Source organism: Globicephala melas, chromosome 2 (assembly GCF_963455315.2).
Source record: "Globicephala melas chromosome 2, mGloMel1.2, whole genome shotgun sequence".
Lineage (NCBI taxonomy): Eukaryota > Metazoa > Chordata > Mammalia > Artiodactyla > Delphinidae > Globicephala > Globicephala melas.
Genome location: NC_083315.2, coordinates 62037467 through 62061380, shown reverse-complemented (window position 1 = coordinate 62061380; position 23914 = coordinate 62037467). Strand labels below are relative to the sequence as shown.

At 37.7% G+C, this 23914-nt stretch overlaps 1 protein-coding gene and 1 pseudogene across 1 annotated transcript in view; one reads left to right on the top strand and one right to left on the bottom strand.

The window, feature by feature from the left end:
- The window catches only part of ARIH1 (ariadne RBR E3 ubiquitin protein ligase 1), a 117642-nt gene that overhangs the window by 19391 nt on the left and 74337 nt on the right, over positions 1 to 23914 (top strand). The window lies entirely within an intron of this gene.
- On the bottom strand, positions 15530 to 16060 carry LOC115862948 (large ribosomal subunit protein uL1 pseudogene; annotated as a pseudogene).

The window sequence follows — 23914 nt, the reverse complement described above, 5'->3', positions numbered from 1 at the left end:
TTAAATGACAGAATTAACCAGTCACAATAGACCTCATACTGTATGATGCTATTTATAGGACATGTCCAGAATAGGCAAATCCATAGAGACAAAAAATAGAGACTGGGTGGGGAAAGGGGAGAATGGGGAGGGACTGCAAATGGGTATGGGGTTTCTTTCTGGGGTGATGAAATGTTCTAAAATTAATGGTTAACACAACTTTGTGTCACCACACTGAATATAATCAAAACCACTGAATCACACATTTTGAAAGTGAGTTTTATGGTATATGAATTGTATCTGAATAAAGTTGTCATAGAAAAAAAATCTAATATACGTATCACATTCACATTTTCCCAGTTGTCTTTCATAGCTTTTCTTCTTCTAGTCTAGAATTTAGTCAGAGATTATGCATTACATTTGATTATCATTACTCATTACCCACTCATGTTTTTGAGGGGTTACAATAAGAAATATGTAAATGGTTAGATCCCCTGGAAGTAGAAGGGGAAACATTTTCCCTCAGTGTTTCTTAAACATGTAGCTTGGCTCTGTATTATTTTAGATGCATGCAAAATAAAATATTTGATTAAATTAAAATGACGTACATAGATGTAAGTTTTTGATGAAGCTTAAGCCAAGCCAGCATTTTGAGATATAAAGGTACTTTTCAAAAAATAACTTTTGGAAGCCTCTTGAAGTGTGAATACTCATTTGAATGGATTTGAGCTAGCAGGAGGACTCTACATGGCTTTTAAAGATACTGTTGGTAGTTTTGTGTATAGATGTTTTACTCTATCTTGGAAATTGGCCTAAATGACACTAATACATTCTTTTAAGCACTAATGGCACTAATACATTCTTTTAAGCCCCCAGATTAATCTAGATGTGGTGTGAGCAAACATTTTTACATAGAAAAACAGGAAAATACAGAACGATAAAATGCTGAAATGTGACTTTCATTCAGTGATTCCCAGTAGTATACTATAATCACATAGGCCTTGACACTGCAATAGAAATTTTCTGTGTGTAATAGTTGCCATTTTAATTTTGTCATAGAAAGTCGTCTTTGGATGTGATAGTTTCTTGTGTATTAAAGAGCAACCTCTATTTGAAGAAATCGTGTGGCATGGTTACAGAAATGCCTGCTGTATCTTTTAACTGCTGATGGTATTAAAAATACTGATTATTTTGCCTATGGCAGTGGTACTATTTCTAGTTGAGAGAAGAATAAAATGGAAATCAAGAATAATTTATTTGGTATGTGGATGAGAGGGTTGCAGATCCGAAGTTCAGGTATTTTACTATAGAATATAGGTAGATATGTTTTCTGGTTCCTCCCTCCCCTTTATATACCTTGATTTTAATTTTTGTCAAGTCTGTCTCTCTGGCCTTTGTCGCTGTGGCCCATTGATCTGTCCATCTGTCTGTTACAGTGCATATTGGGTACTTCCAGAAGTATGAATTCAGTGATGCAAAGGACAGGAGGGCTGCAGCAGCAAAGGTAGGACAGAATCATTCCAAAGACAAGTTATTAAAGGATCATTAAACACATATGTGTGAGCACGTATTGGCAGCGAATACCTAATTATTTAAGGGCATACTGTTTATCCTGTGAATCTTTATGGAAAGCCTCTTCTGACATGACAAATTTGACATATCTATTTATAAAGGGCATAGTTTTATTGTTTAAACCAGAAGCTTACTTGGCACTCAGGCAACAAAGTAAATTGGTATTTGCCACTATCTTTTAAAAAAATGCTGAATAATAGAAGTAGTGATTAAATGGAGGATATTTATGATATTTGCTTGATTCATGGACCTGGTTGATTTTCAGAAACTATGATGACAGAGGATCACATTTATTATTTTTAAAAAAGATTTATTATTTATTTTATTTTTGGCTGCATAAGGATCACATTTATAAAACTGGGAGAAGAAGCAGGAAAGATAGATTGATCTGGCCATGTGTGTATATTTATATATTAATGTTATATATCTGATTCTGTTTTGATGGAAATAATCTAAATCTTCCAGGTTGTTCTTTAACTTATATAAGGAAACTTAAGGATTTTTATTTAAATATTCGTAGCATTTACTTAGATATTTGGATCCATTTACTTGCCAAATGATAGCAGTTGTAATAGCAATTCCTGGCTTTTTTTTTTTTTTGTAAATACTGGGTTAGAATGAGAGAGCTGAATCCTAAGACCTAAATCACAGGCAGGTTTTAAGAACTTAGGCAGTACAATGCAAACATATGAAGAAAAAGAAATGAAAGCTTTATATATAGTATGGTAAAATGTTGGATTGCTTATTTATTACTCTAGTATTGGCTGTAAAGTGAGATTTTATAGGGATAGCTGAATGATACAGATATTTGCATCATTTTCTTTGCTGTTGTGCTTCTAAATGAAAGAGGTTTTGTTTTTCTAATAGGTTAAAACAGTGCTTCTCAAGGCTTCCCAAATGAAAAGGCAGATAAAAGTTGGTATTTGGTTTCAAAATGCTGGGTTTTCAAAATGACTGTAAAACCTAAAATCTTAGATACTTATAGCCTAAATTCTGGCCCAAAAAAGCTGATGATAATAGTTACTTTAATAAACTCTATATACTATATTGAAGAGATCTAGTCTACTGTTGCTTGAATGTGGAAATGTATTTTGAAGTGAAGTTCCATGGTAAACCATAGTACCGATATTTTGGCTCAATAGCGTTTTGTTTTGTTTTTATTTTTTGCGGTACGCGGGCCTCTCACTGTTGTGGCCTCTCCCGTTGCGGAGCACAGGCTCCGGCCGCGCAGGCCCAGCGGCCATGGCTCACGGGCCCAGCTGCTCTGCGGCATGTGGGATCTTACCGGACTGGGCCACGAACCCGTGTCCCCTGCATTGGCAGGCGGACTCTCAACCACTGCGCCACCAGGGAAGCCCTGGCTCAATAGTGTTTAAGACAAGATGTTTTGGTGTATTTTAAGATGCCCTCCTCCCGGCCCCCCCCTGTTATTTTGGTCTTAGAAACCTTTTTGGTTAACTTTTTTAAACTTTCATATTTAGCACCTTCTTTCAAAAGTATTTTAGGTAAATTTCATGGTCTAAATAAATCACAAATTATTTTTTATCTTATCGCATGGCATATTAAAATGAATATTAGTCATGAATCTATAGTTTCTTCAAAATGGTCAGATCTAGCAGTCCAACTCAGTATAAAGCAAAATAGTTCTGAATTTTAGAGACCTAGGTATGTTCTAATCCTGACTGCCACTGTTGACGTTTCAAAAGTAACTTCTGCTTTTTAGTTTTCACCTTCTTAAAATGCATGTTGGTGATATCTTTACAAAAATCTGGTTAATCTCTGTCTTTATGAAAAGGAATTCTTAGTAAGAGGGTAAAGATGGAAACTATTTAAATCATGCTAAGATTTGATTTTTTTAAAAAGTGGTGCTTTCTTATGCTTATGTCAATAAACTTTAATCTACAATTGAAATGTTTTATTTTAGAAGAAAAATAGCTGTATTTGTACTCTTTCCCACTTCTTTTCCAATCTCACTTTATTCTGAAAGTTGCTATTTTTTCCTTCAATGTTATACTATGGAATTAACGATTGTACAGTATTTTCTAATATGACTTTAGTGGACGTTTTATTCATCCTCTATTGTGTGCCTCCTTCCTTTCCTTTCCTTCCTTTTCCTTTCTTGACCCAACCTAACCTTGTATGTGAGCTTGCTGGCCTTTGGGTATAGACATTTACGGTTTTTATAAATACGACTGAATGTTTTCAAAAATGGTTACGGAGTTTATACCAACAGTGTGTGAACTATCATTTTCTGTATACTCTTTCTGACACTCTTAAGAATCCTAAAATTTTCATTAGTCTGATAAGGAAAATATTACTTGGTTGTTTTAATTGAACATTTCTCTGAATTGCCTTTTCATATCCTTTGTGCCTATTCTTAGCTCTTAAACTTTTTTTTAAATTTTATTTATTTATTTTTAATTTTTGGTTGCATTGGGTCTTCGTTGCTGCACACGGGCTTTCTCTAGTTGCGGCGAGTGGGGGCTACTCTTCGTTGTGGTGCATGGGCTTCTCATTGTGGTGGCTTCTGTTGTTGCAGACCATAGGCTCTAGGCGCATGGGCTCAGTAGTTGTGGCTCACGGGCTCTAGAGCACAGGCTCAGTAGTTGCCGCGCATGGGCTTAGTTGCTCTGTGGCACGTGGAATCTTCCCAGACCAGGGCTCGAATCCATGTCCCCTGCATTGGCAGGCGGATTCTTATGCACTGCGCCACCAGGGAAGCCACTTAGTTAGTTCTTAATATATGATAGTTGTTGTAGCTCTTTTCTGCAGTCTGTAATTTGTGATTTTAAAAAAAGAGAGTAATACTTGCATATGGTAGCAGATAAAAAAGTAAAGACCTATTATGTCTTCAAATGATTACATTTATAATTTTAATTAATATACCTTTTTCTTTCCATCACCCTTTGGCATTATCTCTTTCCTCCTCCTTTTCGCATCTTTGAGGATCGCAGTTCATGCTACCTATACATTTATGTTATCAAAGTTCCTTTGCCTTGTGATCATAACGAAGTCTTAGTTCGCTCATAGCTTGATTTTTAAAGTGACACCATTGAGTAATGTTTGTTTTTATGGTGATATCATTTGGTGACAGTCCAAGTAGTCCAATTTACGCTTGGATTGTATTTACATTTCTCCTGGAGTCCTCCATTTTGTTCTTCTAATCAGGATGCCCTTCCCACTAGGCCTCTTGTATAGCCATCAGTCACGAACTTTTACATTACACTTCTGCCCCTGTTTCTTAGATTTATGTCTTTTTTCTTGATTTAGTCTCATTTTGCTGGACTACATTCTTAATTTAACTACCACATAACTTTTTGTAGGATATTGCTCGTTGTGACTCTGATAATGTCTTCAGTTTGCCTTTAATCTTGGTTGCTAGATTGGCTAGCCAGGAAACTTCTGGACTGGAATGCATATGATAGATACTGCCTTCTGCATTCACTGTTGCTAATAAATGACCAGTCTGCTTCCCATTTCTTGATAACTTTTTAAAAAAGTTTCAGCCTTTTCTCTTTATCCTTTGTGTTCTGAAGAGATGTATAAATGTGAATCTTCTGATCGTATTGGACCCTTTCAACTGGAAGACTTGTGTCCTTTTAAAGCTTTGGGAAATAAACTTTTAATACTGCTTTGGTAATTCCCTTCCCTCCCCTCTTGGAGTTCCTATTAGTTGATTGTTAAAAACAATGGATAGTGGCTTGAATAAAAACTATGATAAAATAATATAAGGATGATTTGGGAGTGGGTGCATGTAGGAGTGCTAAATCTTCAACTTTCACAAGGAAGGTGATAGATAATATCTAAAATGGAAAGATAGTAACTATCTGAGCATAAGGATATTATTTAGGATAAAAAAAAATACCAGAAGAAACAGCTAAAAGAATTTAAAATGGTTTCCTCAAAGGATTGGAAATGATTAGCAACTGGGATGTGGCAAAGATGGTTGTTAAACCTTGAGGTTACCATTAGCTTCTAAAACTGTACATCCACTAAATTTTTAACAATTTAACAGTGATTCGGTGCAATCTCATCCTTAAAGGTCCACATTTAGTGATACCTTCATTCTTTAAAATCTCTTCTGCAAATATATGTAAAAGTGTTCTTAGTCCAAGCCTTCATGAAGAAAGATTCCAGTTGTATGTGCCACATGTGCCTTGTTCATTATTCTTAACCATTGAGCTGTGAATTTTGAGAATAATTGGCAAGAGAATGTACTGGGGATGTATGTGGCCTGTTACAGCTTGGTTATAAAACTTTCTTTAAATGATACAGGAGTATATTTTTGTCTATTTCAAGATCATTTGGATTTATGACTACTTTTTGATCTTTAAAGACATTACAATCACTTTATTTTCAAGTAGTTTTTCTTAGAAAAGCATTTGTAAGATATAAATTTACTTAAGTAAAACTTTCACACTTTTAAAATATAAGCACTATGATTTTCCTTTTTTTTTTTTTTATAAATTTATTTACTTATTTTTGGCTGCGTTGGGTCTTTGTTGCTGCGTGTGGGCCCCCTCCAGTTGCGGTGAGCGGGGGCTACTCTTCGCTGCTGTGCACGGGCTTCTCTTTGCGATGGCTTCTCCCGTTGTGGAGCACGGGCACGTGGGCTTCAGGAGTTGTGGCTCGTGGGCTCAGTAGTTGTGGCTCATGGACTCTAGAGCGCAGGCTCAGTAGCTGTGGTGCACGGGCTTAGTTGCTCCGCAGCATGTGGGATCTTCCCAGACCAGGGCTCGAACCTGTGTCCCCTGCATTGGCAGGCGGACTCTTAACCACTGCGCCACCAGGGAAGTCCCTGATTTTCTTTTTTTAATTTTTATTATTTTAAAATAATTTTTATTGGAGTATAGTTACCTTACAATGTTGTTCTAGTTTCTACTGTGCAGCAGAGTGAATCAGCTATACGTATACATTTATCCCCTCTTTTTTCGATTTCCTTCCCATTTAGGTCACCACAGAGCACTAAGTAGAGTTCCCTGAGCTATACAGTAGGTTCTCACTAGTTATCTATTTTATACATAGTATCAATAGTGTATATATGTCAATCCCAATCTCCCAATTCATCCCACCCCCGCTTCCCCCCTTGGAGTCCATACGTTTGTTCTCTAAAGCACTATGATTTTCAAATAATCTCACTTATGTTTATATTGTACAAAATTTTGTGTACCACATATACATGTATAGAGTATGAATAAGTAAAAAGTAGTCAGTCAGTTGCTAATCAGAGTCCTACCAGTTATCAATAGGTATTTCGAGTTGCCATGTTGGGAAAGGAAGGATATTAGTTAAAAGATACAGTTAAAAGTACTAGGTCAAATACTGTTTAAAAAAAAAAAAAAGTAGTAGTTGGGAATGTATAGGTATCTCTTTTTCTAAGTGCCTCCAGAAGAAGAAATAACTACATACAAGACTTCTTAACAATATTCAGTTCACTTTACAGAACTAATTTTTGTATGCCATCTTTAGGTAGTTTGGAGATGGCTGGTGGTAGTGTTAAGGTGAAGTGACAGTACATGAAAGCCACTCAGATGTTTTGGTTGTGTGGTGGAACATTTTCAGTATGTGCCACAATAGCCATGTGGATTGCTAATACTTTGGGCTTGACCATTGGAATCCAGAGGTGAGAATGTGAGTAGATAACTCAAGGTTGCTAAATAACCTTAATTATTTCTCACAATTCTGAACTATCACAAAAATAGTAAAATAACATAAGGTGGTTTATATAGAATCTTTATTTGTGGTTTAGATTAGCTCCGTTATGCCAAGATAGTTTGGAATTGGAGTTACCTGATTCTTGGCCCTACCTTTTAGTTCTTACCCTTTTTATCTATAGGATTTTTTCCCTCCACTCAAGGAATAGCCAGTTAGGAGACTGAGGCTCCCCCCAGATTTTGCCTGAATGACGCCTCACGTAATGGTGAAGGTTTAAAACTAGAGTTATGATTGTTGGAGGTGACTTGGCTCTTGTTCAACTAAATGCTAAAGTATATACTGCTATTTACATGAGTTTGTTTTTCTGTTGTAAAATAGAAGTTTTACATACTGCTTCTACTGTTTATGTAAATATATCTGTTCCATCACCCAACCCCTTTGGTTTGCAGTTGAATTTTTGCAGAAAATTAAATAATTATACACAGTTTAGTAACCTTCCTTCCATTTACAGAAACATTTTATTTCTCTTATTCTGATTAAACTCTTGACATTCTGTAGAGGTGAGATCTTGGACCTTTCAAATTTGAGATGATATAGAAGGAAGTAATTTCCTTCATATAACACCTACAAGGCATTTGAAGGGCAAGGTGAAGAAGAACAAAGCCAAATTTGAAATGTTATTGACGGGTAGTTGGCTAGGTGCATTCATTAACAACTTTTGGTACATCAGGATTAAATTTGTAGTTCAAATGCATATATCAGCAAAATTTCAAGTTAAGTATCATGGATCTACAGAATTACAAATAGTTGGTCAAAACTTGTTGGTATTAAATTTTATTTTAAATAATCCCCGAGGTTAGTGAGTAAAGTGTGAACTTCTTGCTAAAATAATATCCAGGAAGCATCTTCATTACACTCAACATTTCCCCCTTTTTTTCTTTTACCTTCCTTCTGCTGATGGTAGCTTAGAAGTAAATATTCAAAACTGGAAACTCTGAGGATTAGTGTTGTTTAGTTGTAAATTCTTTGTGTGAATATAGCTTTTAAGCCATCTGAGAATTCTGTGAGATGGTCTTCCTCAATCCTCCTAATTACCTCTCTGTATTGTTGGGCTAGAAAGCCAAAAACTTTATTTCTCAGACTATGTTGCGTTTAGGGTTTTAGATGTGAAATAGTTGCTGGCAATTAGATACGTATGTGAGGTGTGAAGGGGGTTTGTCTTTCTCCCCCTCCCTTTCCCCCCCCCCCCACCCCGGTACGCGGGCCTCTCACTGTTGTGGCCTCTCCCGTTGCGGAGCACAGACTCTGGACACGCAGGCTCAACGGCCATGGCTCACGGGCCCAGCTGCTCCGCGGCATGTGGGATCTTCCCGGACCAGGGCACAAACCCGTGTTCCCTGCATCAGCAGGCGGACTCTCAACCACTGCACCACCAGGGAAGCTCTTTCTTCCCTTTTCTGTCCCCATTCCCCCCCACCCTTTTCCTGGGTTGTGAAAGTGTGAGATTTTCCTGCAGTAGCGGAAATGCATCATTGCATTGTTCATTCTTCACTTTCTGTGTTATCAAGAGGCATTTGTAGCAAAGGCAGAAGCTAGACTCTTGTGTACATCACCTTCCTTCATGGTTATATAGTGGCAGTTGTGGCAGTGGCAGTCGTGACTTTCTGATTCCTTTGGATCACAGTTATCTGCTGTTCTTGAATTTAGTGGTTCCATTGGTGGCTTAATGGAGAGAGTCCCTTGTGATTCAGTTGTGTAGTGTTCTGGTGTCATTCTTATAGACAGACGTAGCCTTACAGCCCCATTCCTCCAGTCGTTAAAACTATTAAGCACCCAATTGCTCTCTTACTAACTCCCCCTTTGCTCAGAATATCTAGTGGTTTCTATTCCTGGCACCTAATCCTGATTGATCAAAGTCAAGAGCATCTTTTGGTGACAAGATACTACTCTTCCATTTTGTATGTAGTACTGTATGAACTTTGGATATCTAAAGGATTTATTGTATGTCATTGACTGTTAATTATATTGCAGCCTTTTAGTGATTCTTAGTATAAAGCTCTCAGCATTCTTATATACCTTTAAAGGGAAAGCGAATTATACCTGAATTATACATGATCATTTCTTAGAAGGAAATCAAGATTTAATTAAATCTGAGAGTTTGGAAATGAAACTTTTTACAGTTAGTGTGACCAGCTCAGATGTTGCTTCCTATAGTCCGTACCAGTGCTTCTCAGACTTTAATGTGTGTACATGTCACCTCAGGAACTTTTGAGGGGCTGGTTGAAATGAACATTCAGTAGATGTGGATTGGGATCTAGGATTCTGCATTCCTAACTAACCCTTTGAAATTAGGGTGATTGAGATTGAGATACACATTTTGAAGTAGCAAGGCCTATACTACTGTTAATTATTGTAAAAGTAACATTTTAAATGTCTATTCATATGATTATAAAATAGAAAAAAAGTTTTACCCTATTCCCAAACCAGTCCCTGGGGATATAATTCTCAAGGACAGCTTTCTAAACCTTTTAAAGTGCACATTCAATATGTCATACAAATTTACTTTTCTTTTTTTAAACACAAAAATGGAATATTGTACAGTTCAGTAACTTGTTCAGTAACTTGTTCTTTTCACTTCCATTCCAGTGCACACAGATCTATTTTCTTTTTGCTTTTTAAATTGCTGCATAATATTTTAAGTATGGTTACAGCATAATTTATAGGCAGTTTCCTCTTGGGAAAATGTAGGTTGTCTTTGCTTTTCCAAATAATGTGCATGTGAAATTTCTTATTCTTACCCTGTTACACTTGTAGATTTCTTTTGGCTGTGTTCCTAAAAGTGGAATTTCTAGGTCCTAGGTCAAGTGCATTTTAAGTTTTGATCAGTTCTGCTAAACTATTCTCACAAAGGTTTTAAGAGAGTTGCCATCTCACTAACATGTTGTGGGCTAGTTCCCCACACCTTTGTTTCCGGATATTATCCGTTTTTAAGGTCTTAGCCATTGTGGTACATTAAAAACTGTCGTTGTATTATGGAGGTTGGATATTTTCTTGTTTTTCAGCCAATTGTATTCTTTGGCTGAACTCATAAACTGCCCATTTTTGTTGGATTATTTGTCTTTTGTGGACGTGTATGTTTGCTTATTTACCTTTTATCGTAGGTGTTGCAAATAATTCTATACAGAAGTTTTTGTACTTTATGGCTTTTGGGTTTCTAATATTGCTTTAAAAAGGCACATTAATAGTCTATAAAATTTGGATCACCAGCAGCTCTCTTAAGAAGCTCAGATTAAGCTAGATAGAAACATAATGTAGAAGCATGAGCCCATTCTTTTTAAAAAAATTTTATTTTATGTTTTTTTAATTTATTAAAAAATTTATTATTATTATTTTTTTGGCCACGTCGGGTCTTAGTTGCGGCGCGTGGGCTCCTCTTTAGTTGTGGCGTGAGGGTTCTCTCTCTAGTTGCGGCATGCGGGCTTTCTAGTTGAGGCGCATGGGCTCAGTAGTTGTGGCATGCAGGCTTAGTTGCCCTGCAGTATGTGGGATCTTAGTTCCTCGACCAGAGATCAAACCTGCATCCCCTGCATTGGAATGAGCCCATTCTTGTGTAGGAAAATTGTCAAACTGAGTTTTGAGATGGAATCTATTTAATTCTATTTCAGATCAAATTCTGATATAAATAAAATCTAGGCTTTGGAAGTCTGTGTATGTTAATTGGGTTAAAAATGTTTTTTTTTTTTTTTGCTGGTTCATCTTAGGCTACTCTTTAATATTATAAAATCCATTCATCTAATATTTAGCTTTCCCTTAAAATAAGAAGCTTGTCTGCTGAGATTTTTCAAAAAATAGTTGCCTCCCCACAGTACTAATCCTAGGAATGTCATTCAGCAGCTTGGTTGATCTACCAGGAGAGACTGTCATACTCTTTTGAATTTGGGCCTGTCTGCGTACATACATACGTCTAGAACTGTGGTTCTCCACCTCGGTTGCATATTGGAATGCATATGGTAATGCCCAGGTTCTTCCCTTTCGTACCCAGTCCCCTCCTCCACCTCTCCTCCCCCATCTCACTTCTGATGTATTTGGCCTGGGATGTGACCTGCACATCATTTTTTTTTTTTTTTTTTTTGCGGTACGTGGGCCTCTCACTGTCGTGGCATCTCCCGTTGCGGAGCACAGGCTCACGGACCTAGCCGCTCCGTGGCATGTGGGATCTTCCTGGACCGGGTCAGGAACCCGTGTCCGCTAGCATCGGCAGGCGGACTCGCAACCACTGCGCCACCAGGGAGGCCCACACATCAGTTTTTTTTTTTTTTTTTTTTTTGGGGGTAGGAGTTTATTAATTAATTAATTTATTTTTGCTGTGTTGGGTCTTCGTTTCTGTGCGAGGGCTTTCTCTAGCTGTGGCAAGTGGGGGCCACTCTTCATCGTGGTGCGCGGGCCTCTCACTGTTGTGGCCTCTCTCGTTGCGGAGCACAGGCTCCAGATGCGCAGGCTCAGTAGTTGTGGCTCACAGGCCTAGTTGCTCCACAGCATGTGGGATCCTCCCAGACCAGGGCTCGAACCCGTGTCCCCTGCATTGGCAGGCAGATTCTCAACCGCTGCGCCACCAGGGAAGCCCCCACACATCAGTTTTTTAAAAGCTCAGGTGATTCTAATGTGCTACCAAAGTTGAGAATCATTTGATCAAACGGTAGAGGATGACAGTGCATAAAGTTTCAGCTGGGACAGTTGGCATATTCAGAGCCACTTTTTAAAAATGCAAAAATGGAACTTTGGAGATATTTTCAAAGGAAACGCTGCTGCTATAACCCTAAAATGTAATTTTCTTCAAATTACTAAAATATTACACTACTATATTCATATGAGAGTTCTACATATACACTTTACTTTTTTAGAGCCCCCATAGTGGGAAACTGTTTAGAGCATTAGTTCCTAATTCTGGCTGCATATTACTATCATCTGGGGAACTTGAGGTTAAAAGTTCGGGTGAAAAATACATGTATCCATGCCCCATTCCAGACAATTGAATCAGAATTGCTGGAGGTGAAGTCCATGTATTGGTATTTTTTTCTTTTTAAATTAATATATATATATATATATTTGTTGTTGTTGTTTGTTTGTTTGTTTTTGCGGTACGCGGACCTCTCACTGCTGTGGCCCCTCCCGCGGCGGAGCACAGGCTCGGGACGCGCAGGCTCAGCGGCCATGGCTCACGGGCCCAGCCACTCCGCGGCATGTGGGATCTTCCAGGATCGGGGCACGAACCCGTGTCCCCTGCATCGGCAGGCGGACTCTCAACCACTGCCCCACCAGGGAAGCCCAATATATATATATATTTTATTTTTTGCTGTGTTGAGTCTTCGTTTCTGTGCGAGGGCTTTTTCTAGTTTTGGCAAGCGGGGGCCACTCTTCATCGTGGTGTGCGGGCCTCTCACTATTGCGGCCTCTCTTGTTGCGGAGCACAGGCTCCAGACGCGCAGGCTCAGTAGTTGTGGCTCACGGGCCTAGTTGCTCCGTGGCATGTGGGATCTTCCCAGACCAGGGCTCGAACCCGTGTCCACTGCATTGGCAGGCAGACTCAACCACTGAGCCACCAGGGAAGCCCCATGTATTGGTATTTTAAAGTTGCACAGGAGATTCTAATATGTAGCCAGAATGGGGAAACCATTGTTTCAGAGTTTATAACTAGAGATGATGTGACATTTTAGATTGCCTTATTGTCCTGAAAGTTAAATGTATCACTGCCAGTAGTATTAATTTTCTAATTATAGTGATTTCTCTCATTAACTGATTTTGTTTGGTTTGTTTATATCCTTAAAAAAAAAGAGGAAGACCAGTAAGAATACGATGAAGAGTTGTTTATTTCATCCAAGAGCTTGAGTTGACTTTCCACTAGAATAATGGATTAGTGAATTTTAATTATGAATTTTGGTAGCATACATGGGTGAGTTTCTCTCCTTTGACCAGTCCCCAACCTAAAGCAATTAAATAAGAATCTTTAAGGGTGCCATAAGTATAAATTTTTACAAATGTCATCTAATATTCAGATCCTGTTAAAACTTGTTTTATCTTGGGTCAGGTCACTTAACCTCTCTACCCTCATCTGTAAAATGTATATAAGCTTACCTTACATAAAGTATTAATGTGAGGATTAAATGAAATAATAATATATATAAAGTGCCTGGCACTAATTTCACATCTGTGTTCTTCTGTTTAGGATTGCCCTTTTGACGCCGCACTTTTTAAAAATACAATGTTTATTATTTATTTATTTTTAAAATTTATTTTATTTATTTATTTTTGGCTGCGTTGGGTCTTTGTTGCTGTGTGCGGGTGTTTCTCTAGTTGCGGTGAGTGGGGGCTACTCTTTGTTGTTGTGCCCAGGCTTCTCATTGCATTGGCTTCTCTTGTTGCAGAGCACGGGCTCTAGGCATGCGGACTTCAGTAGTTGTGGCTCACGGGCTCTAGAGCGCAGGCTCAGTAGTTGCAGTGCATGGGCTTAGTTGCTCCGTGGCATGTGGGATCTTCCCGGACCAGGGCTCAAACCCGTGTTCCCTGCATTGGCAGGTGGATTCTTAACCACTGTGCTACCAGGGAAGCCCTTTTATACAGTTTTTAAAGGTTACACCCCATTTACAGTTATTACAAAAGATTGGCTGTATTCCCTATGTTGTACAATACATCCTTGTAGCCTGTCCCAGTAGTTTGTACCTCCTGGCCCTATGTTGCCCCGACCCCACCGGTAACCACTATTTTGTTCTCTGTATCTGTGAGTCTGCTGCTGTTTTGTTATATTCACTAGTTTGTTGTATTTTTTTAGGTTCCACATATAAGTGATATCACACAGTATTTGTCTTTGACTTATTTCACTTAGCATAATGCCCTCCAAGTACATCCATGTGGTGCTAATGGCAAAATTGCCATTGCATATATATTACCACGTCTTCTTTATCCGTTCATCTGTTGATGGACACTTAGGTTGCTTCCATATCTTGGCAATTGCAGATAATGCTGCAGTTAATATTGAGGTGCATGTATCTTTTTGAATTAGCATTTTTGTGGGGTTTTTTTGTTTGTTTTTCCAGATAAATACCCAGTAATTGATGGGCTATAAGGTATCATTGTACTTTTAACAGTCAGAATTCCATTATAGAGGATCCAGTGCAGGTTAGATTACTTCTATAATTTACATTTTACCTTTATATTTCAGTTTGCATACACTGAATTTATACTTTTGGGTGTACAATTTCATGAGTTTTGACAAATGCCTAGAGAATGTAACTGCCACCACAGTGAACTTACAGAACAGTTCCATCATCACCCTCTAAAAAAACTCCTGTCTTCTACCCCATTTGGTCAACCCCTCCCCCATTAATCCCTGGCAACCAGGGGATTTGTACACCATCCCTATAGTTTTGCCTTTTCTACCTTGTCATATGAATGGAATCACGCAATATATAGCCTTTTGAGTCTAGCTTCTTTCACTTAGAATTTGCATTTGAGATTCATACATGTTGTTGTGTATATCAGTAGTTCTTTATTACTGAGCAGTATTCCATCCAGTGGATGTACCACGATTTGTTTATCCATTCCCTAGTTGCAGAACATTTAGATTGTTCCCAGTTTTTGCCAGGTACAAATAAAGCTGTTATAAATATCCTCATACAGGTTTTTGGGTGACCATAAGTTTTTGTTTCACTTGGGTAAGTTCCTTATAGTGAGATTTTGGGGTTGTGCTAAGTATATGTTTATCTTTGTAAGAAATTTTTTTGTTGGCTGTATTATTTTGCATTCCCACCAGCAGTGTATGAGAGTTCCAGATGCACCACACACATTGCAGCACTTGGGATTGTCAGATTTCTCCCCCCACCCCAACATTCTAATTGGCATGTGGTGATAACATTGTGGCTTCAGTTTGTGTGTCCCAAATGACTAATGATGTTGAGCATCCTTTCATGTGCTTCATGTCTCTGTATGGATTTTCTTTGGTGAAATGTCTGTTCGGATTTTTTGCCTGTTTTTATTTTATTTATTTAATTAAATTAATTAATTAATTTATTTATTTTTGCGGCACGCGGGCCTCTCACCGCTGTGGCCTCTCCTGCTGCGGAGCACAGGCTCCAGATGTGCAGGCTCAGTGGCCACGGCCCACGGGCCCAGCCGCTCCACGGCATGTGGGATCCTCCTGGACCGGGGCACGAACCCGTCACCCCCGTATCGGCAGGCGGACTCTCAACCACTGCGCCACCAGGGAAGCCCCTATTTTTTTTTTTAATAATAAAAATAAATATGGGAGTATGGTTTATTAAGCTGTGCCTTAGTGCAGGCGCTGGGGCTTGCCCATGGTGCTCTTAATGTACAGAGCCCGTACGATCTGCCGGTTTTTCTTGAGCAACAACACCAGGAAGTTGACGGCTAAGTGGATTTTGTACACAAGCTCATCATCTGTCATTTTTCACGTGGCCAACAGCCACTGCCAGACATAGCACCTTCTTCATCTGGAACTTGATCGTGGACTTCACTTCATCAACTTTGGCCACCATGTTCTCATTGTGGGTTAGCAAGGAAGGGAACTTGCCAGCCTTATTCAGGCCTGGGCCCAGGATTTGTGAGATGTGCTTGATCAGAGACTCTGAAGCCAAAAAGGCATCATACTTCTTGGCCAGCTTCTTGACCAGTTTCTTATTCTTAAGTTTCTTCAGGGCCTCGATGTCCATGTGGGGAATATCCACAGCCTTGGCCTCATCACGATGCCACTGGTCCCCCAGAACACATACAGAAAACTTGGGGCGGGGAGTGGACTTGAGCCTGAGGGTGCCTGAGAAGCACTTGTTCTTCTGAGGGTCATAGTTCTTCAGGCTGATCTGAAGCTCCACTGTCTCCAAAAACTTCTGGTGCTTGCGCTGGTTCCCGTGCAGGACTTCCCGCACCGTCTCGTAGAGGGTGTCTTGCGCCGCGATAACTAGAAGAGAGCTTTGCTTATTTTTAGAATTGGGTTTTTGTTTTCTTGTTAGGCTTCAAGTGATTTTTGAAATATGTATTCTAGGTACAAATTCATTGTCAGATGTGTGATTTGCAAATGTTTTCTCTCATCTGTGGCATGTCTTTCCCTTCTCTTAAATGTCTTTTTAATTTTGATGAATTCCAGTTTATCTGTTTTTCTTATAGATTGTACTTCTGGTATCTAAGAACTATTTGCCTAACTCAAGGTCACAAAGATTTTTCTCCCAGAAGTTTTATACTCATATGTTTTACATTTACGTCTGATCCATTACGAACTTTGTATGAAGTCTGAGGTATAGGTCAGAGTTGATTTAAAATATATCTGTATGGATGTAGATGGATAGATGTCTTAATTCTTCTAGTATTGTTTGCTGAAAAGATTTTTCCCCCCATTGAATTGTATTAGCACTGTCGTAAAAATCATTTTGCCATACTAGTATGAATCTATTTCTGGCTTCTCTGCTATTCCTTTGACCTGTGTATTTATTCTTTTGCCAGTACTATACCTTTGTAGTATGTTTTGAAGTCAGGTGGTGTTCCTTTCAAAATTATTTTGGCTATTTTAGTTTTCTTGCTAACCCATAAGTTTTGGAAATATCTTGTTGGTATCTACCCCAAAATCCCACTGGGGTTTTGATTGGTATTGAGTTGAATCTTATAGATCAGTTTGGGAAGAATTAATATTTTAACTACATTGAGTCTCCCAACCCATGAAGATGGCGTATCTCCAGTTATTTAGGTCTTTTAAAATTTCCTTCACTAGTGTTTTGCAGTTTTCAGCATATGTGTACGTTCACATAGTTTGTTAAATTTATACCTAAATACTTCACATTTTGGTGCTGTTGTAAATGGAACTTAAAATTTTTTTCGATTTCCATTTATTTGTTGCTAGTATGTAAAAAAAAATACAGCTTTTTTTTTTTAACATCTTTATTGGGGTATAATTGCTTTACAATGGTGTGTTAGTTTCTGCTTTATAACAAAGTGAATCAGTTATACATATACATATGTTCCCATGTGTCTTCCCTCTTGCGTGTCCCTCCCTCCCTCCCACCCTCCCTATCCCACCCCTCCAGGCTGTCACAAAGCACCGAGCCAATATCCCTGTGCCATGCGGCTGCTTCCCACTAGCTATCTACCTTACTAAGTTTGTTAGTGTGTATATGTCCATGACTCTCTCTCGCCTTGTCACAGCTCACCCTTCCCCCTCCGCATATCCTCAAGTCCGTTCTCCAGTAGGTCTGCGTCTTTATTCCTGTCTTACCCCTAGGTTCTTCATGACATTTTTTTTTCTTAAATTCCATATATATGTGTTAGCATACGGTATTTGTCTTTTTCTTTCTGACTTACTTCACTCTGTATGACAGACTCTAGGTCTATCCATCTCATTACAAATAGCTCAATTTCATTTCTTTTTAAGGCTGAGTAATATTCCATTGTATATATGTGCCACATCTTCATTATCCATTCATCCGATGATGGGCACTTAGGTTGTTTCCATCTCCGGGCTATTGTAAATAGAGCTGCAATGAACATTTTGGTACATGACTCTTTTTGAATTTTGGTTTTCTCAGGGTATATGCCCAGTAGTGGGATTGCTGGGTCATATGGTAATTCTATTTGTAGTTTTTTAAAGAACCTCCATACTGTTCTCCATAGTGGCTGAACCAATTCACATTCCCACCAGCAGTGCAAGAGTGTTCCCTTTTGTCCACACCCTCTCCAGCATTTATTGTTTCTATATTTTTTGATGATGGCCATTCTGACTGGTGTGAGATGATATCTCATTGTAGTTTTGATTTGCATTTCTCTAATGATTAATGATGTTGAGCATTCTTTCATGTGTTTGTTGGCAGTCTGTATATCTTCTTTGGAGAAATGTCTGTTTAGGTCTTCTGCCCATTTTTGGATTGGGTTGTTTGTTTTTTTGTTATTGAGCTGCATGAGCTGCTTGTAAATTTTGGAGATTAATCCTTTGTCAGTTGCTTCATTTGCAAATATTTTCTCCCATTCTGAGGGTTGTCTTTTGGTCTTGTTTATGGTTTCCTTTGCTGTGCAAAAGCTTTTAAGTTTCATTAGGTCCCATTTGTTTATTTTTGTAATACAGCTGTTTTTTAAAAAAATATTGGTCTGTAGATAACTGATAAGGACCTACTGTATAGCACAGGGAACTCTACTCGGTACTCTGTAATGACCTATATGGGATAAGAATCTAAAAAAGAGTGGATATATTTATATGTATAACTGCTTCACTTTGCTGTACACCTGAAACTAACACAACATGGTAAATCAACTATATTCCAATAAAATAAAAAAAAATATTGGTCTTATATTCTGGAACTTGCTGAACTCATTTATTCTAGGAACTTTTTTGTAGGTCCATGGAATTTTCTGCATAGATCATGTCATTTTTAACACGACAGTTGTAATTTTTCTATAATTTTTCTAATAGATTTTCTATTAGCTGTAGTTTTTCTAATAGATTTTCTGTAATTTAGCTGTAATTTTTCTAATAGATTACCAAATTAAGGAAATTCCCTTCTGTTCCTAATTTGCTGAGAGTTTTTATGAGTACCAGATGTCAAATTTTGTCAGATGCTTTTTTTGCATCCTACTGTTATGATCTTGTAGTTTTTATTTAGGCTGTTAATATGATTATATTTCCTGATTTTTTTTGAATGTTTAAGTAGCTTTGCAATACTGGGATAAACCCCACTTTGTTGTGGTGTAATTATCCTTCTTTTTTTTTTTTTTTTTTCCTTCTTTTGATATATTGCTAGATTTGATTTCCTAATATTTTGTTGGGGAGTTTTACATCTTTGCTCATGTAGTAGTTTCTTATAATGTTTTTTGTCTGATTTTGATATCAGGGTGATGCTGGTCTTATAATAGGAATTGGGAAGTGTTTCCTCCTGTTTTCTGTAAGAGATTGTGTAGAATTGATATTTTTGGGTTCCTTAAACCAGGGGTCCCCAACCCCCAGGTCCGATACGGGTCCGCGGCCTGTTAGGAACCAGGTCTCACAGCAGGAGGTGAGTGGCAGGTAAGCATTACCACCTGAACCATCCATAAATTGTCTTCCACAAAACTGGTCCCTAGTGCCCAAAAGGTTGGAGACCGCTGTATTAAACGGTTAGTAGAATTTACCAGTGAAACTATTTGGGTCTTGAGTTTTCTTTGTGCAGAGATTTTAAATACTCATTCAGTTTGTTTAATAGATATAGGAATGTTCATATTATCCATTTCTTCTTCAGTGAATTTTAGTAGTTAGTGACTTTTAAGAAAATTGGTCTGTTTTATCTACGTTGTGAATTCCTGGTCATTTGGGTCTCTTTTCTCTTGGTTAGTCTTTGCTAGAGTTCTGTTGATCTTTAGTACTAGCTTTGGTTTCATTTATTTTCTCTTGGTTTTCTATCTTCAGTTTTATTGACTTCTCTTTGTATTATTTCTTCTGCTTGCTTTAGATATAGTTTGCTTTTTTTTTTAAAAAAAGCATTTATCTTTCTGCATTTCTTATGTAAGCATTTAGTACAATAAATTTCCTCCTAAACAATGTTAGTTACATTTCACAAATTTTGATGTGTTGTATTTTCATTTTCTTCAGTTCAGGTTGTTTTCTAATTTTCTTCAAGACTTCCTTGTTGGCCCTTAGGTTATTTGATAGAAGATGGTTTATTTTCCGAATAGTCTGTCTACTTGTTAAATGGATTACTGAGAGAGGAGCATTGAAATCTTGGAAGTATAATTGTGGATTTGTCTGTTTTTCTTTCATTTTAAACAGTTTTTGCTTTATTTATTATGAGGCTTTGTTGTTAAGTGCATGTTTTCTTAGTAACTTGACCTTTCCATTGTGAGGTTTTTTTTTTTTACCACTGGTAAATTTTCTTGTTTTGAAGTTTACTTTGAGAAATATAGCCACTGCAGCTTTTGTTTGATTAGTGTTTTGCATGATACGTCTTTTTTCATCCTTTTACTTTTAGTCTCTATGTGTCATTATATTGGAAAATGGGTTGTTATAAACAACATATAGTTTTGCCTTAAAAAAAAACTAAGCTCTCTCTTATTTAGCAGCATAACGATTTCTTTTTTAAAAATTAAGGTATAATTGACATATGACATCAGTTTCAGGTATACAGCATAATAATTTTGTATAGTTATCTGTCTTTTAAGTGGGTTTTTTCCCTTCACTTTTTATATTTAATGTAATTATTGATGATTGAATTTTGGTCTTTTAAATTATTTTTCTCTTTGGTCCTCCTTTTCTGCTTTCTTTTGGATTGGATTTTGAAAATATTCCACTTCATGTATCTATTGGTATTTTTTTTCCCCCCAAGAATGGCTTATTATTAGAAATTATGTTAACATAATTTATCTCATTAATAGGTTTAAAAAAGATCAACAATGTGATCATTTCCTTTGATATTGTAACAGCATTTGATAAAGGTCAACATCTGTTTCTGATTTTTAAGGTCTTAATTAAATGAAAATAGGTGGATATTTCATTGGACTTTTAATACATACATATACTTTAAACCAAAAGCTAGTATCACACAAAATGATCAATCTCTATTGGTGTTTTTAGCCATCTCTCTTTTTTTTTCAGTGGTTGCTCTAAGGATTATAATATAAATATTTCACTCTTCACAGTCTACTTAAAGTTGATACTTTACCACTCCAAGTGAAACATAGAAACCTTATAGCTATATAGATGACCTTTCTATCAGTCCCTTTATACTGTCGTTGTCATATGTGTTACATCTAACCCTTCACCTTACCATGACATGTTATAATTTTTGGTTTCAACAGTTTTGTATATATTTCAGAAACATAAGAAGAGAAGAATAGTCTATGATATTTACTCATTTACCATTTCTGTTGCTCTTCCTTGTTTCTTGAAATTCCAGGTTACCCTCTGGTACCATTTGCTTTCTGTCTGAAGAACTTCTTTTAGCATTTCCTTTAGAGCAGGTCTGCTGGCAATGAGTTCTCTTGGTTTTCTTTTGTCTGAGAGTATCCTTGTCTTCATTCCTGAACTATACTTTGAGTATAGAAGTCTAGGCTGATAGCTTTTGATATTATCCCACAGGGCCCTGAGACTTCTTATTTATATATATATATATACACACACACACACACGCACACGCACACGCACAAACACACACACACAGTTGTTACTGACATATCTTTAAGTTCACTGACTACTGTCATCTCCTTTCTGCTGTTGAGCCCATCGAGTGATCTTAGGGTTTTTTAGTTCTAAAATTTTCCATTTGGTTCTTTTTTATAATTTGAGCTTCTTTCCTAAGAATTTATTTCATTCATTTTAAGGTGTTCACCCTTACCCAATGTATCATGTTTTTAACAGCTGCTTTAAAAGTCTTTGTCTGATAATTCTAATATCTGGGTCATCTTGGGGTCAGAATCAAATAATTGTCTTCTCTGTTGATAATTGATCAGATTTTTGTTGTTCTTGCTTTGGTAATTTCGGATTCTGTCCTGGATGTTTGGAATGTTGTGTGAGATTCTGCGTCCTCTTAAAATCCTTTAGAGAGTGGTGAGGATCTTTTGTTTTAGTAAATAAGTCAACCCAGTTAGGTTCTACCTGAAAGTTCTTTCTCATTTTTTGTACAGATTTGGTTCCATTATCTGTTCAGTTTTCAAAGTCTTTGCTATATTGAGTTTGCCCCTCCCATTCCCACTTAGGTTGATCTAGGATTTGGGCAGTGGTTTATATCATAGTTCTGGTTCTGGTTCTGGAAGCCTCTCCTATTCTTTGGCTGTGTTCCACACATGTGTAGCTTACATGTGAGCCCAGGACTTGGTTACACAGAATTAGGAATCAACTTCTCCATCTCCCCTTTCAGTGATTTCCTCTACACTCTTATCTCCCAGTGGCCCTTTCCTTCATTCCTCTAGCCAGATGCACGGAGTTCTCTCAGTTTTAGTTTCCTGCCTGTCATACCTTGAGGTGAAGTGGCAAGAGAAAAAAGAAAAGAAAATAATAGGGATTCTCCCACACTCTTTTTTTTTTTCACACCGGGGTTCGTCTTCCTGGTTCCTGTGTTCAGAGCAGTCTGTTTTCTCTTGTGGTTTTCTGTGGTCTGCAGTAGTGTAGTTTCATGGCTGGAACTGGCCTCAGGGCAGGGCTGGGAGAAAGAAACAAGGGAAAAAGGAAAAAAGTATTCTCTCCACCTCCAGGAGCCTTTTGCCTTAGTCCTCTGGCCAAGAAGACGCACTTGTTTCAGCTTTTGCTGATTGTGCCTACTATACAGTATGCCTATTTGGCCTACCCTTGTGTCAAAGCCAGGAAATAAAGGAGAAAAAACAAACCGATACTCACCATCATCTTATTTGTTGTTTTTCACTGCTCTCCCCAATCTGCCTGCTGTTATTTAATGTTCAGAGTACTCTGTTAGTTGTATTTTGTATTTTGTCCAGAGTTTTTAGTTGTAATTGTGGGAGAGAGTTGTGTTTATTACTCCATCTTGGTCAGGACCAGAAGACAGATTGTTCTGTTTTTAAATAAAAATAAACATTATTGGTATGACTAAAGGTACCCATTTTTAAGTGTATAGTTTGAGTTTTGATAAATGTATTCCCTCATATAACCAGCCATCACATTCAAGAAGTAGAACATTTTTCAGTCTCTCAGAAAGCTCACTTGTGCTTCTTAGCTTTCTGCCATCCTCTCTTCATCCTGCCCTGAATTACCCTTTGGTGGAGGATATAAAGGATATTTAGACATATGACTAGTAGTTAAATGAACTCTTTAATATTCCTTTGGATTGTCCTATATAGAATAAACGAAGGAATATTAGATCCAGATTGTCCTAGGTGAGAATTCACAACTATTCCACTTAAAATATCAGCTTTAAAATATTTATTTATTTATTTATTTAATTTATTTTGGCTGCAGTGGGTTTTAGTTGTGGCATGCGGGATCTTCGTTGGCCACATGTGTGATATTTAGTTGCGGCATGTGAACTCGTAGTTGCAGCATGCATGTGGGATCTAGTTCCCTGACCAGGGACTCAAATCCAGGCCCCCTGCATTGGGAGAGCAGAGTCTTACCCACTGGACCACCAGGGAAGTCCCCACAACTGTTCCACTAAATTAGCTGCATGATGTTGGGTAGTTTTTGTAACCTTTTGGAGCCTAGTCATAGTTTTCTCATATTTAAAATGGGAGGTAAGTATATTTACCTTACAGAGTGCTTTGAGAGTTAAACGAGATGCTTAAAATACCTTATACAGGGTCTGGAATACAGTAGATGCACAATAAATGTCATTCCCCCATCACCTTTCCATTTATGTGCAATGCACGTAAATGACTTGAGCCAGCTGCATTAAGATAGTGACCCAAATATATTTATTTAGTATTGTGAAACAGCCTCTGACCTATAGTGTAGAGCCCTGGCAGAATGTAGATATTCCGGCATCATCATGTGGTTTAGCCAGATTTTCCAGTAATGTCCTATTGGGAAAAACTTTTGAGCCTGTACCTCCAATACATTATTAAACACATTACACCTACAGAGAAAATTTTAAACAGCTAAAATCAGAAAAATTGTCATGTTTTCTTCATCCTGAGGGATGAGTAGTCTAATGTTCTGAATCCCTTTGGTGATGAGCACTTTTGGGGGTGGAACCTAGGAATCTGTTTTTTTTTTTTTTTTTTTTAGGAATCTGTTTTAAACAGA